Source organism: Parasteatoda tepidariorum, chromosome 4 (genome assembly GCF_043381705.1).
Source record: "Parasteatoda tepidariorum isolate YZ-2023 chromosome 4, CAS_Ptep_4.0, whole genome shotgun sequence".
In the NCBI taxonomy this organism is placed as follows: Eukaryota; Metazoa; Arthropoda; class Arachnida; order Araneae; family Theridiidae; genus Parasteatoda; species Parasteatoda tepidariorum.
This window is the reverse complement of record NC_092207.1, coordinates 64676265-64692625: the sequence shown is the minus strand read 5'-3', so window position 1 is coordinate 64692625 and position 16361 is coordinate 64676265. Positions and strand designations below refer to the sequence as shown.

General features: G+C 29.8%; 1 long non-coding RNA gene across 1 annotated transcript in view; it reads right to left on the bottom strand.

The window, feature by feature from the left end:
* Positions 1-12703: 12703 nt before the first annotated feature.
* LOC107455029 (uncharacterized) overlaps positions 12704-16361 on the bottom strand; it is a 4714-nt gene continuing 1056 nt past the window's right edge. Inside the window, exons 2-3 of the long non-coding RNA XR_001585527.3 lie at positions 14796-14991; positions 12704-12781 (exon numbers count right to left, since the gene is read on the bottom strand). This is a non-coding gene — a long non-coding RNA (uncharacterized lncRNA). The remainder of the gene's footprint in view (positions 12782-14795; positions 14992-16361) is intronic.

Genomic DNA, 16361 nt, shown 5'->3' with positions numbered 1-16361 from the left:
ACATGCCTTTACCATACTGTCTTGAATGCCTGACTTGTGATAACCCTATAATTTGTGAACAACTGAAATGGATAATCACCAAGCAAATTCTATCGCCAAAAGCTTGGTTGGCAGAATTTTGAACTAATATATCCAGGGCTAAAGAGAATAGAAGGGCTGGTTCACTCCTTTACAGAAACTCTCGCCGCTCCAATCTTCCGATTTTCTCTAGTGACGTACTTTGGCGCAAACTTCGCACTTTTACTTCAAGAACGGAGCGTTCGGCCTTAATAGCTCTAACTAATATTGAAACATTTCTTTTTGTGACATATTCTAAGACATTTGTTATTTTTTTCTATAATCACTTTCCTCAGTTTTTTGCAGTGAATTTACGAACTATTACCGAAATGCCAGTTTGCGCGATTGCAACTTGTAAAATTTCTGATAGAAAAACAAAAGGAAAAAATATAATTTTACGAGTGTTCCCTAAAGCAAATGAACAACTATGTAAAGAATGGATTTCGTAATGACACAGTTAATATAAAACAGCAATACGTTTATTTTATCGTTAAGAACTGTTATAAAAATTCATTGTCTAAATAGAAACCTCCTCGTTACTTCAAAAAGAAAGGTAGGTGAAAAAAATTGATAAAGTCAAAGAAAATTAAAATGTAAATAAAAAGTATAAATAAAATACATAGTATATAGTTGAAATTCTCTTAATTTCATAACATATTTTTAATGTAGTTATTCTAAATATTTATGATTTTTTTAAAAATTATATTCTCTTGAATTTAAATATCTATAAATTATATCATCGTAAATTTAAATATCTATAAACAATTGTAAGATTTCTAATGTCCTTATGAGCTTAAATTATTATTTTGTTTCAGTAATTAGCGTTTAAGGTTGATGTTTCCTAATGATTAAGTATGAACAAATTAATGGCGTATTTTAAAATCAGGGAGTCTAAATTTAACTCAACTTATTGTTATAAAAAAATATGTAGATAAAAAAGTGTCGATATAGGCTTTCATTTTTCTTAATAATTAAAGTTAAAACTGAAGTTTTTAAAATATATTATTTATAGTGTCATTTTCGCCAACTAGTAAAATATTTTTATAACTTTAAAATGGTATTTTTTTTTAATATAATGGCCAAGAGGGTTTTTTTGAACTATGTTTATGAACAGAAATAATGTGTTAATTACGTAAAGTTTGAAAGCTAATAACCAGAAAAAGTCTAACTTATTTTTACAAAGAGAAAGATGCAAAGTTATCATAATATCTTCGCTTGCGATCTACGAGATCTGTGGACACAGTGGCGTCACGAGGAGGGAAATCGTAGCTTCAGCTCTAAGAGCGGAGTGAACTAGCCCTTCTATTCTCTTTAGCCCTGTAATATATCAGTAAAGTTTGAACTGCAGTGATGAAACGAAATCTCGAAGAAATATATACTTTCCTGATCACTTTCCTGAAACTCTACCATATTCTCAAGATCAATATTTAATAATGAACAAAAAAATAACGAATAAATTAATAATGTTTTGGATAGAACAATTTTTTTTTCTTTAAGAAAAACCGGTAAAATAATTTATATCATGAATTAAAATTATTTAATAAAACTATTAAAAAGTATTTTACAAAAGCTTTCTTAACAATTGATTAAATGTTTGCAATGAACAATAAAAAAATGCCACTTTTGTTCCACAATTATGCTAACGTTGTAAAAAAAAATAACTGAATGGTTTTTTTAATACGCTTATAGATAACATTACAAATATCATGCAATCATTTTACCATTAAAAGCATTCTCAATAAAAAATTATTTTTCATCGCTTTTTAAGGTTAGCAAGTTCCTTTAGGTAAAACGTTAAATGTTTGTATAATGCATTTTAACTCACACACACACATATATATATAGTGCTTGCTTGTTCATCAATCCCATGTCTGCTTCTCTTTCAGCATTAGCGATATTTTTTGAAGTTATACTTCTTATGCGACTTCCAACAAGGTAGGATCCAGTTTTCCCTCATTCATTTCCATATTGTTTTGGATCTCAATTGTAAAAAATGAGTGAAAACAATGCGATAGATTTAGGGTTTTGTCAAGGTACGTCTCTTGTGAATATCAATTGATTGTTAGGTTTTCTCTTTTGAAATTACATTATGACGCAATCACATGCATTATTAATACAAATACATTTTCCAGGGCGAGAAGATGAGGCAACCACAAGCACTTCCACAAGTTAAAGAGGTCCACGAGGGAAAAATGCACGATATTACCGTGATTACAGAACACGGAAGCGAGCGGAGCAGGAAAAAGAGTCGTTGAATAGAACTAGTGATCCTTCTACGACTGCTGATTCTTCTACAATTAACGTCGCAGGTTGCGAAGTTTAACTTCTTCCGCTCGGAGGGACTCCACGCACTATTTTTTTTTAAGGGAAGCAAAAATTTAATTGATTTATTTTATAATTATTTTAATTTTCTGTAAACACATTCTGTTAATTACAACTGAATTATAAATTACTACTTGATTCGAAAACTATGGTACTACTAACTGGTATTTATACATAAGAAAATCATATTTCTTCATTCACCCTGTAAGTAGTTAATATAGAGAACTCAGAATTACACTTTTTCAGTAAAGAAGAAAAATCTCCCATATTGGCGTGTTATAATTAATTAATTCACGACATTTGTGTAGATAAGTTTGACTCAAGAAGCTAATCAAAGGGGGAAAGTCAATAGAAAATTTTTTGGGGGTGATATTTTTTAAAAAAATATTCCGATATTTTTTGTAGTTTTTTAACTGTAAAATAGACTTAGGGTGCAATTTTGTTAATTTAAATGGTTATTTTTTAGAAATTTGGGAGGCAGGGATATTTTTAATTAAATTTTTAATATATATATATATATAATNATTAATATATAAATATATGTTTAATTAAATTATTCATTATAATTAATTTAATTTAATCATTCATGAAATTTAAATTTTTTTGGGGGGGAAGGAATGTTATGTAAAACTTTTTTTGGTGGAATAATTTTATCAGTCCCTTTTGTTTTACCTTTGTTATATCTGAAAGTGATATTGAAATGTAGAAAAAGATGGATTTAAAAAGGAAATTGATGTAATTTTTGTGTGCATTGCGCTGATGTAAATGATAGTCACACAAACTACATATTAGTATATATATGTTTCATTAAAATAAACTTAGTTTTAATGTTTGTGATATTTTTCTCTTCCCCGAGAATAGATTTATTAAGTCATTTGATAGCTTTAATTTTTATACAAATTTTGTCGATTCGAAGGTGTCGATCTGTTTGGTTTTTAATTTTGAAATTTCAGCTAAACAAATTTATCCAAGTCCTTAACAAAATTAATATTTGAAATTCTTCTGTAATTTTTTTAGATTTAACTTCTAAAACTAATAAGACCCAAGTAGCATCTAACATTAGATAATATCAGAAAACCAATAAAATCTAACGTTATCTTGCACAACTTTCTAATACTAGGAAGATACAGAAAGTCGCTGTTTTCTCTGCATTATGTAACATTAGATTATATGCAAATTAATATTTTATCTAGCGTTCACTATAACATTATTTTGCATTGGTTTTGATGCTACATAATATAAGATTTTTGTATTTTCGGATATTATCTTGCGTTGCATTTCATTTTATTTTTGGAGTAAGCAAGGGGAAGACTTGCATCCGTAGTAGAATAGAATAATTCGGCTATATAATTTTACTTAATTTCCTATACTGCTGTGAAGCAGTAAAACATGGAACAGCTTTATAATGTTATTTCACGCATTATTTCTGAGAAATACAGAAATACTAAATAAAATTTTACTACCGAATTCAGCTATCGTCTATTTTTCTCCCTCTTATTCCAAAGTATATTTTATGTCCAGTTGATTTTTTGGAATAAAATTTCAAATTTAATTAAGAAATAATACTTAGTTACTAGACTTTTATTGATATTTTTTTTTCTTCTGTTCTTTATACAAAGAGTTTTTTGATGAATTTTACATCAATAATCATTTTCAAATGTTTATTTTTACTTTTAAATATATTATTATGTTTTTTAATAGAAATGAACCAATTTAATTAATCTAGTCAATTTTATTATCTAGTCATCTCTTATTTTACTCTATTGTATCTTATTTTACTCCATTTGTAATTTCACAACTATGATAGATTATTCATATTCTGAAATTATATAATAAAAGCCACACTGAATAAAGTTAAATTTACATTTGAATTGAGTGAAAATTTAAACTTTAAAAAATGTTTTTTTTTTTTTTTTTTTTTTTTTTTTTTTTTTTGAAGTGAAACTTTTAATGCGACTTCCAACAAGGTTGCGTTAAATGTGTAACGCAACGATAAACAAAACAAAACATTAATAACAAGAAAAAGTCGTTTGGTTGCCTAGCAACCAGGTCGAGTTACAGTTATTACATCAGCAGACGATTTAAAACAATTGTTCAAACTAACTGTCTATTGATGACGGAACATCTTTATTGCCACTATCCACTGCAGGTTCACAAGCTCTGGCAGACGTTACTGGTGAAGAAATTGATTATTGTGAGCGGCCTGTGATCCTTGCAGGAGATTTAATGTAAATTTCTTGTTACCTGAATATGAAAGATTATTAACCTTCCTTAAAGACAAATTTTTATTGGAAATGATAAATGGTAAGAATGATCCAACAACCAAAGGGGGAACTACCATTGATGCAGTTTTTGCAAGAAATATTGAAAATATAGAACTCAAACATTTCGTATCTTACTTTAGTTATCAAAATCCCATTGTAAATGTTATAGATTTGGATATTTCTCAACTCGAAAATGATAATTAAAAGATGCGATCAATTGTGAATTGTAAGCAATGCTACTAAAGTTGGTCTTAAAGAAACAATATGATTTCACTAAAAATCAATTTCTATCCCTTCCTCTTTTCATTTCCACATTACGAAGTTTCACTTCTTCCGCGTGGAGGGACTCAACGCACTATTATTATTATTATTATTTTTTTTTTTTGAAATCCTAAAATAAAAATGTTAAATTTCTAAATTGTCATTTTTTCTAATTATTGACACAATAATTACATAATTTAAAAGCATTCAATGATTACATAATTCAAAATACTTACTTCAACAAACATTTTCTTCCCCTTTTTTTTACTGAAATTAAATGGAGAAATATTTACGTAACTTTATTCTTTCTGCACCCGAAATTTTACTTAACAAAACACCTGAAGCAAAAACCAAACGCAAATAAACATTTTTCTTGGGAGGGAAACCAAGAAAGCATCTGATATTATAAAAATTGCCAGTACTTTTTTATAATGCAGAAATAACTTTACATATGCATATCAGAAGTTTTCAACAATTCGCGATTCGTAACTTCAATTAACGTTTGCACAAAATAATTAGTACTGTTATAATCAATATTTAGAACCTTTAAAATTAAGTTCCAGAGCGTGAAGATCAAATCATTAGATCAAAAGTAACTCCAGGTGTTATTTTTTTCTTTTATTTGCACACTGTACGTCCCCCGAAGTGTCACTTTTAAATCAAGCAGAATTTTTTAAGTTTTTTTAATAATGTATATAAAACATTTGCTCAGTTCGAGATGTTCTAGCCAAGAGCTCTACTGCATTCTTCACATGGAAAAAACAATAACTCATCGTAATTTTGATGTTGTGAATGGCAGCTGCTTACAAACAATATTTTAGCATTGTAACAATATTTAGCTTAAGCTTTATTTTATTTTATTTTTTCTCTCCTGTTCTTAAAATAATGTTTGAATTAAAAATTGTTTAGGATTTTTTTTTCAGCCAACGTTTATTAAAAAAGAAATAGTGATTGTAATTTATTCATCGTGATGAATTGAAGAAATGGATGATTTCAAGAATGTTCTTCTTTTTTAAATCTATTATCTAAATCTCATGGAGTGAGTGGTGTGAAGCAAATTGCATAAATTAAAGGTTTCGAGTTATACGCCTATAGTATTTCTGAATGTTTTTATTATATTCTGTTTTTATTATATTTCTGATAACAATTAAGAGTTGAAATATTTCTGATTCTGTTATGCATGTGCTTTATTAAAAATTAAATAATGCAGTAGATTAACAGACTTAGTGTAGTCTTAAACCAATGTATACTGCTGACAGCTATATACAAAAATTTCTCTTTTATTAACAATTTATTTTAATGCTATACTTACCATATGCAATCAAAACAATCAAATAACCATAAGAAAATATGATGTTCGAACTGTTAAGCATGGGAAAAAAACGCATATTGATTGTTTTTGCTAATACAGTTAAACAACCAGAACTCGTTGCGAGCCAACTAGTCCAACCTTATAAAGTCATTTTGTTCGGTGAAGCTGGATACATACTGTAACTGAGAGGGCTAATCGGTCAATCACATGACCGGCTGAGCAGATGTTCGAATCCCAGCGTTGATACTACAACATTTTTTTTATTTTTTTATTCCTTCAATACATGAAGAACTTCTAGTGACCTGCACTCTTCAATCGTAGACGCTGAATTGTAAAACTAAACCATCATTCACGCATAAATGGAACAGCATCCAGAAAATTCCAATCTCCGTTTAAGTTTCATATTTATGCCTTAGAAACTATGCTTGCCTTAAATGGTTACAAAACCACATAGTTTTGTATTCACGGTTTTTTAACCGTACTTCTTGAAAACGGTTTCAGAATCGGAAAGGTAAAAGAATGCTCCTAATCATAAACTTTATGGCTATTTGGATGGACAAACTGCTGCCTGTTATTTTACTGCAATTTCAGAATGAAAATTATAACAGTGTATTACACGGAGAAAAACTTCTGTTAATATTACCATGCTTATATTAATAATTGGTAAAAAAAATATATAAATAAATAAATAAAATAATTTTGTTCAGCAAAATCGAAATATACTGTATTTAAAATATTCATTTGGAGGTTTTTCCGCTTATATGGGAACGACTTACAGGAATTTACTTACTTTAGAATTATAGTCCTTTCTACTACACATTTAGTAAAAATACAAAATTGGAAATTAAATTAACTCTAATAAACGATTTTCTTAAATGATCTTCGGTTTCCTGATAAATTATCAAATTTTACTACATTTACAAGCAAACAGCATAATAATAAAATCATTTTTTTTTTTTTTATATTAAACCAAAAGTCAGTACTGAAGCACTTCCGTAGAAATTAGCGTACTTTGGTGTTCGCATAAGGTCAGAAACATGGTGAGTTTTACTTTATTCTGTAGCTTTGACCATACTTTTTTTCTCAGTGAACCAATGCCTAAATTCATTAAAATCTCGCTTTAAAACGAAACGCATTTTTAGAACGCAAATTTATTTTTATCCTATTCCTTTTTTGACTCTTAGCAACTATATTGAAGAAAAAAAAAACGAATTCTGCTTTACAGAAGATCAACAAACTATGTAATGATTACTACAATAAGTCCCAGCACTTTTAACCAGGTGTTCACCTACCTCTTACACTTAAAAATGAGATTGAAATTTGTTGCCACTAATCTGATCAGGAAGAGCTATTTAATAACTGTCACACATAAACATTCCCTGACAAATTATTTCATTATCAAAATATATTGATGCCTTGTTTTTTAATGTAATAGATAGTAATCTAATGTAATAATTGCTCAGTTAGTGAACTCTCACTACTACGATATCCAATGCAACAATAACTCATTTTATTACGATAATGTTTCGTGGTCCCGACAAACTTGCATGTGAATTAATGTACTGCTCGTTTCATTATTACGATATTCTCTGAAGCTAAAAACCCCTGTGAAAAGATTTTCTTTCTCCAAATTACAACCTTATTTTCGCTATTTGTTTTTGCTTTTCAAATAATGTAAAAAATCTTATTTTATAATTTTTACCGTTTTTTTCATCTTTTCTGACAAAGAGAAAACTCACTGCTGACAACCCCAAGAACTTCCATTCTTAGAATTGCCTCTCTTATCTCTTAGGAAGTCACAGATGTAACATTCCTATCTGATTAGATTTCATTTTCCACAAACGAAAATCGTTTTCGTTCTTTGGATTCAATGCATACTTTGTTGGTTGACTTGACAGTAAAAAAAAAAAAATGAATAAACGAACAAAAATACCAGATTATTTTCAATAAAAACGGACTTCTGGCATGTTTACGGTTTTATTTTCTGATATAATTTCAATTGTTTCTAATACACTCTATAACAAAACAAATCGACGCACTAAGACGCGCAAAATCGACGCTCGATCAGGCTGGAATGATGCCGACTGGGGACGTATAGTCTTTAGCGACGAATCCTGCTTCCAACTGTGTCCTTACGATCATCGAAGACGTGTTTGGAGACGCACAGGGCAGAGGTGGGATCCTGCCTTCACTATTGCACGCCACACCGGCCCTCAACAAGGCATTATGGTCTGGGGTGCCATTTCCTTTGACAGCCGGACCCCTTTGGTCGTCATTAGAAGTACACTTACTGCACAGCGGTACGTCGACGACATCGTAAGGCCTGTTTTGCTACCGTTCCTTTTGCAGCACCCTGTGCTGGTTTTTCAGCAGGACAATACCAGACCACATACGGCACGTGTTGCTATGAACTGTCTGCAAGCTTGTCAAACTCTTCCTTGATCAGCCAGATCACCAGATATCTCTCCCATCGAGCATGTCTGGGATATGATGGGAAGGCGATTGCATCTGGCACGGAATGTTGATGACCTCGTTCGACAATTGGATCGAATTTGGCAGGAAATACCGCAAGAGACCATCCGGGAGCTTTATCGGTCTATGCCACGCCGTTTGGCAGCTTGTATCCAGGCTAGAGGCGGGTCAACACCTTATTGAATTTGTTACTGTAACTCTGCAATAAATCATTCAATTGTTCTGAAATTTTAATCATTTACGATTCTGTACATTGTCTTCCTATGCACTAATTTTCGTTTCAATCGGACAACTCCTTCTTGGTGCGTCGATTTTTTTGTTATAGAGTGTATTTTACCATAATTAACACTCTGCGAAATAAATTTTTGCGTAATATATAAATACATTTATAATTAATACATATATAACATTAAAATTTTTAATAAATCTTTTGTCCCCAAAGTATGTAGGTCCTCGATATAACAATATATCCCTCTACAACTATCTCTTTATTTGATCCCCAAAATATTGTTGGAGTGAGGTTTTACTGTATTTACAACTGCAACGGTCAAAAGCCCGTGAATACAAAACTTCACGGTTTTGTAACCATCATTTACAACTAGCATAGTTCATAAACCACAAACAGAGAATATAATTGGACACTGGAGCTCTGTTGGTGCTGTGCCATTTAAGCGGGAATGATAGTTTCGTATTCTAATAGGCAGGGGTCACTGATTATAGAGTACAGAACACTGGAAACTTTCCGTCTATTGAGGGAATGGAAGATATATTGTGATATCGATATTGGATTCGAACATCTGATTAGCCGATCTTGAGATTGACCGATTAGCCCTCTCAGGTACTGTATGTACTCAACTGCACGACACAAATTGACTTCATATGGTGAGCCTAGTTGAGACGGATATTTTGGTTGAATATGGTAAAATAGCAGTTCAATAAATCGTTTTTTAACCCTTTCGCACCGGACGGTACATGTGCTGTCCCAGTCCATGGGTGAAAGCCCTTATATAGCAAGACGGAAAAGAGAAAAACCTGGTACGTAAAACATTTCATTCCAGCATTTTTTTCGAAAAAAATGAAATATCTGTAACAATCAAGATTTCTTTTATTATTCTGGCATATATATAAAACTGCTTCTTTTCTAAGATAAAGTATATATTGTTGAAAAATTTAAAAAGGAATAAGTAAACTCCTCCCCAAAACTAGCTATAACTGAAATGGTTTTACTACCAGCCTTTCCTCTTTTCCGTCTCGCTTTCACCCCTGCTGATTTTTCGCCGTATTGAAAGGGTTAAAGAGAAATTTATAAGATATAGAGTTGTAATAAGATATAGAGTTATTATTAGATATGGAGTTTAAGATATAGAGTTATAGATCTGGTTCTCAGATTAAGTTTCTGATTCGTTAATTAATTATAATTTAGACATAATAATTTTTCATAATTATCATAAAAATTTCTTAATTTTTATGAAATTCAAATTTTATTGTTTTCTATAAAATATTGTTAAATGTTTGTGCTAAAAAGATTAGACATAAGCACAAAAGACACGCGGAAAATAAATTCTTTGTGTCGGTTTACACTTTTAAATATTAACAATTTATTCATTACTAGGAGGCTTTGCCCCCTACTCGCTGGGGCTCGCCAACCCCCGGAACTGCTTTCGCAGTTCATTTCGGATTGCTTCGCAATCCAATGCTCGCTTTGCTCGCTCATTGGATACGTTCTTAACGTCTAGCTTTTGTATACTTTTTTGAATACTGATGTTCCGAAAACTTTTCACTGTAGAAAATTCTAAACCTGTACATTTCAATATTAATTTGAAATTGCAAACAGTTCACATATTTTGCTTAATCACACTATTCTAAATTTCAGTTGTTGAGAAAAGTAACTGTTGTAAGTTTTGTTTTAAAGTCTTTCCCACCAGAGGGCTAAAGCCATGTGTTATAAAACAATATGAAATAGTAGTCTGCCACTGAACGCCGGATGTAAAGCATCGGCTTCGATGAACATAATTTTGTTTTTTTAATTCTCTGAAGGGCACCACCCTAATAATATGGAATTTGTAAAATAAATGTATATATTTTTGTTTGTTGATGAAGCCCATCATTTTGTGTTTTCATCAGTGTTCAGAAGCAGAACAACTATGAGTTTTTTATTTTATCACAAAAATATAAAATATATAAAAAACAAAGAAAAGAGTAAGAAAATGAGTATAGTCATAGAGAAAGTTAAAATTATAATATAGTATTTGTCAGTTAAATTATAACTTTTTGTTTAATTAATTGTTAACAATTCAAATTTCTCCGAGGCAATTCTAAACCTTAATTTTGTTCGAAATGTCAGTATTCAGACACGCAACAGAAGTTTAATATGAAGTTCTAAAATGCATATATATATATATACATATATATATAAAAAAGGGATCATAGTAATTATATAAGTAAAAATTAAGGTAGTATTATTAAGTTAAAACAGAATATTTTTAGTTTTGATGTCAGCAATACAATTCAATTTTTCACAAAAATGATTGTTTCCATTATTAAATTCAGTGTCAATAATTCAAATTTTTCTGAGGCAACTCTTAACCACTGAATATAATTTTTTTTATGTACACATTTCTAAATGTCAGTATTCAACCACAAAACAACTTAAAGTCCTCAAATTTAGCATGAAGTTGTAAAATATAATGAAAGAGGGTCATAGCAATAATGTAAGTAGAAGTAAAGATAGCACTGTAAAATTAAAACAATATTTGTAATCAATGAACCAAGTTCTTCAAGAAGCAGTTGTAGAAGTAGCTGGATAGAAGTTTTTTCATTTAAAACTTTTTATAGAATTCTTTTAAAAACACAATTGTTAATCTGGGCATTTGGCGATACAACACTTATAGAATTGAAGGATTTGTTACGTCAAGCGCTCAGGTATCATAANCTACGTGCTACATTAAAGACGTCTCTAGAGTAACTGAATCACTGTTCATATGGAAATCGCAGGTATCCGTCTCATACAACAACGCCCCCTATAGTTCGTTGCGATCGCGAATTTTTTTAGGGAAATGTTTTTTAACCTAACAGAATTCTTTGCCGACTGTTTTCTCTATAAATGTAATAATTAATTAATTAATAATTAATGTATTAATTTCTCTATAAAGTAAATATTTAAGTGTTGTGAAAAGAATTTTATTTAGTTGTGCAAAGTACTTCTTTAAAAATGAAAACTGTTGCCACCAGCGGAAAAGAAATACAGCCAAAATTTGGGAACCACGTAAGAGAATTATATATAATAGATTTTGATTGCGTATCTTAATTGATTACATTGTTGGGTAAACTTTGTTACATTAGTAAACAAATATCTTTTGCCTTTTAATGATTTTAATATATATTTGTGATAAAATGTTGTATAATAAGGTAAATTCACAGTAATATTTTGTAATAAATAAAAAGAACTTTTAATTTCAAATACTTTCATTTTGGATGATCTTTAAAATTTAAAACGTAACAATAGCAGAGAATAATGTAAAGGACGAAAGATAAATAAATATTACAGATAAATGGTAAATACCTTTGTGAATAAGGGATAAAGAAACAACCTATACAGGCTATCTTTATAAATCTCGGTAATTTTATGTTGATTAAAATCAAAGATATCCGGATCTCTGAAGTTAATTATTAAGATTAAATATAAAGTTTTGACGATATCCTAATTCGATATGCGACTCCGTGGCAAACAAGGATAGACAGTGTTCTTGGCCAAGTATTCTTCTCCAGGTATTCTTTGGCCAAGTGCGGCTCGAAAGTGAATCTATTTATTTCTGAGAGTGTAAAAGAAGAAAGAAAACAACATGGAGTTTTTTAAACATGAATTTTATTCAACCAACTGAAGAATAATTTTAAATTTGTTGGATTCTTACAGATCCAAATCAAATAGAAGCAATGTATAATAATTAACCAGTTCTGTTTTCGCATTTCTTGGTCATCGAATTGCAAACCGAACCTGCTTGACATTGGGGATAGGTATAATTTTCATAGACTACTCCGCGTCCGTTGTTTATTTCATTATTATTGCCTCTTGGTTCGCAACTGGCACCTGGAGCTGGAAAAAAGGAAAGAAATGCGTAAATGTAATCGATAAAAAAGATCACCAAGGCACAAAAATTATTAAAAACTTGTGATATTTTTATTACTTTAAAAACTAAATTTTTCTTTAATGTTGAAAAAAAAAATACAATTTGAATGATAATATATACAGGGGGTGGACAAAATAATGTTGACACTTCTATACTAATACATTTTTTGTATCTTTCAAAAAATACTTAAGGAATCATTTTATAACTTCAGAAGTGTTTAGGTCACGCTATTTCTCATGCAAATCAATGAAGTTTATATTTTTTAAAGGTTTGAGGGACAAACAATAAATTACAAACCAAAAATAGTGTTTTTGAGCATCCTATGCTGAAAAATATAGCAATAAATTTGTAAATTGTTACAATTATTTTGGTTACAAGCAATAATTGCAGAAAATTTTGTAAGTCTAGCTTAAATATTATAGTAGATATGAACATTTTTATTTTAAAAAAAAACTTATTTTTTTGTCCTACGTTTCTTTTTGATATAACTATAAAAATATCCATTAAAATTAAAGAAAATTTAAGAGCAATTTAAAATAATTACAAAATTTTTGTTTTAAAAATTTAGTAAGTTGATTGTTGAAAACTGCGCAATATAATTAAAGTAGTAGTTATTTTAAACTGCGCATACGCAGAAAATCTGTAAAAAAAAATTTCTTAATTTTGTAGTGAGTCGTATTTGGAAACAAATGAAGAAAAAAAAATCTAATTTGAATATCTTAGAAATTTAAAAAATTTCAAGCAATTTTCAAAGTGGTTTTTTATTTTTAAAAGAAAGTTAAAATTCATAAGCGGTTTTATTCAAATATTATTTTGTATCTGGGACAAAATTAAATAACTAATGATTATACGTAACAACAAACATTCATACACTTAAATATAAGAAAAGAAATCATGTGAAAGTAAAAATATTTTTGTGGGGGATGATCCCCAACTAAGCCGTTGTGATTTTTAATACATTTTGTTTAATTGTTCAAAAAGAAATTTGTGTTAAACGTCTTATAATTTTGAGTTTTCTTTTAAAAAATACGAAAACTGCTCACTAAGTGCTCATCAACTGGTCCTGCAATTCCCTCACATTGCGAGAGGGTAGCGGGGCAGCACGAATTTGGTTTTCCAAGTAGGACCACAAATGCTCTATTGGATTAAGGTCAGGAGAATTTGGGGGCCAAGACATGATTGAAAGTCACAGGAATATTCCTCGACGATTCGACCTTTATGACTCAAGAAGTAAGGAAGAAGTACGGCAAGTAATGGAGCATTGGAATGAGTTTATTATCTCACAGATTTATTAAACTGCTCTTTATACAAATTTATTTTCCTCTTTTAAAAGCTTAAAACCATTAATCGAAAAACCATTTAAGCCTGATTTCATGGAATATGGAAAATATTGTAGTTTTTAAATTTTTACTTTATTACGACTTCAGAAAATTCGTGAATCCTTTTTCAACTTTGCTTCACAGTTCTGTTTCAATTAAATATTAGAAAATGAAAATATGCAAGTTTTATACCGTAACTTCTTTTAAAAAAATTGTTTAGTTCTTAAAGTCAAGGGAAAAATAAAAGAGATGTATTTTATTCAAAATAAACTTTAATTACAAATAAGCGTTATATTTTCCGTTTTCATCTAATATTAAATTCCATAGTTTTTTTAATTTTGAAAATAAATAAGATATTTGTATCGTCTAATGCAATATTTATAAGTTTAGACAGTTTTTTTTACAGTGCAGTGGAACATAAAAAACATTTCCAAAACAATAACTGCGCTTTAAAAAACAGTGCCAAATATATTAACCTCCATAGCAACCACAATATTATAGTTCTACATGTTTACACTTTTTTATTATCTTAGTCTTTGCGAAAGTAAATATTTTTGTAGAATTTACGTGTTTATCATGTGTTATATGATGAAATTGTGTAATTATTTCAAGTATGTATGAATTGATTTCATAATTTCACTGAAAAAAGAAATAAACTTACCTAAAATTCTTTCACAAGTAACACAGCAACTACATATGGCATAGACTGGTCTAAAACCTGGTTTACAATTTATACTAAAGTTGTATATTCCGCACTGATTAGCATCGCATTCCGCGGCTGAGCTAAATTGCAAAATAGCAAGAACTACGAAAATAGCCTGATACATATACATGTTTGTCTTGTTGATGGTTTCGTCCTGCAAAACATATAATGTATAATAGAATGAAAAATATTATTAGATTATGTAGGAAACAATTTGTTAACGTGAAGGGGAAATTCGCTACATATTTCAGATTGAAATTTTTAGCTTTAAAAACTCACTCTTCACTCTGAGGTCAAGCATCTTTTAGTCTGATATATTGTTATCATCGGAAATGTTCAAAGTAAACAAATGAAAAAACTAAAACAAAGCAAATTTTAAAAAATTAAATTAGTGGATCTTTCAGTAGGAAATAGTTAAGTTCCTTTTATCAATAAATGCAATTTCGGACAATTTTTTCATAAGTTTATTTCCTTTTAACTATCCGAACACTTTCGTTGTAAAAATTTACCACTTTCATCAAACAATACAGAGTATTTTATTACCAATAAACAAACTTGCGATGTGTATAGATCTAGGTATGAAATTTATATTCTTCAGAGCTAGCCAGACTAAAATTTTTCCTTTCCAATATTCTCATGTAAAATGTAAAAGTTTCAAAATGCTAACACTTGTAGTAAAAAAAAGTGGTGACCAAATCCATAATGAAATAAAATAAATAAAAGAAATTCAATACGTTTATTCCTAAAACAAATACCAATATCAGTTTAAGACTGCTACGGTCATGTTAAATGTACAACGCGCAAGTGTTTATTTTTTTCAGGTGTTAATCATTAATATTCATTCACAGAAATACATAACTTTGTGGTTCACTGTTGGAAGTGAATTTTGATGATTAGTAGTCTACAAGAATAACCTTTATTTCTCGATGATTTTAGAATTACCTTCGACCTGCTAGCCCCACTGAAAGTATTTTTGTCTTAATAGCTATAGTGTGTGAACTCAATAGAACATAAAATAACGGACAGTTTCGTGACTCCCCTTATTTCAGAAAAATATTGCCAGTTGTAAACTGTTGTGTTTTTCTCAAAATTTCATCTGTCTCCACGTGAGAAAAAAAAATTTCTCTCAAAAATAAAAATAAAAAACACTAGTCGAATATTTTAAATACAGAACATGTCCTAGTGTTGAGATAGACTTTCTAGTCGGGCATCTGGACCATGTCCGAGAGGTCGTGAGTTCTAAACCCGCCAGCCGAAAATTCATCATGCACGGAATGATGATTGGTGCTGTCTAAATCTGTCGGGTCTACTAAGTCCTCCTCGGAAATCTGTGAATGGATCGGTGGCGTGTGAATGTGTCTTCCTAGTAAAATGGAATTAGACGTATATATGTTTACATGTTATATTCGGATCATTCTCAGGGTTGTTTCCTCGACGGTCGCCAATAGCCCATTGTGCAATTCCAGTGGGATGGATATATATATATATATATATATTTAAAAAAAATATGCATATATATATATA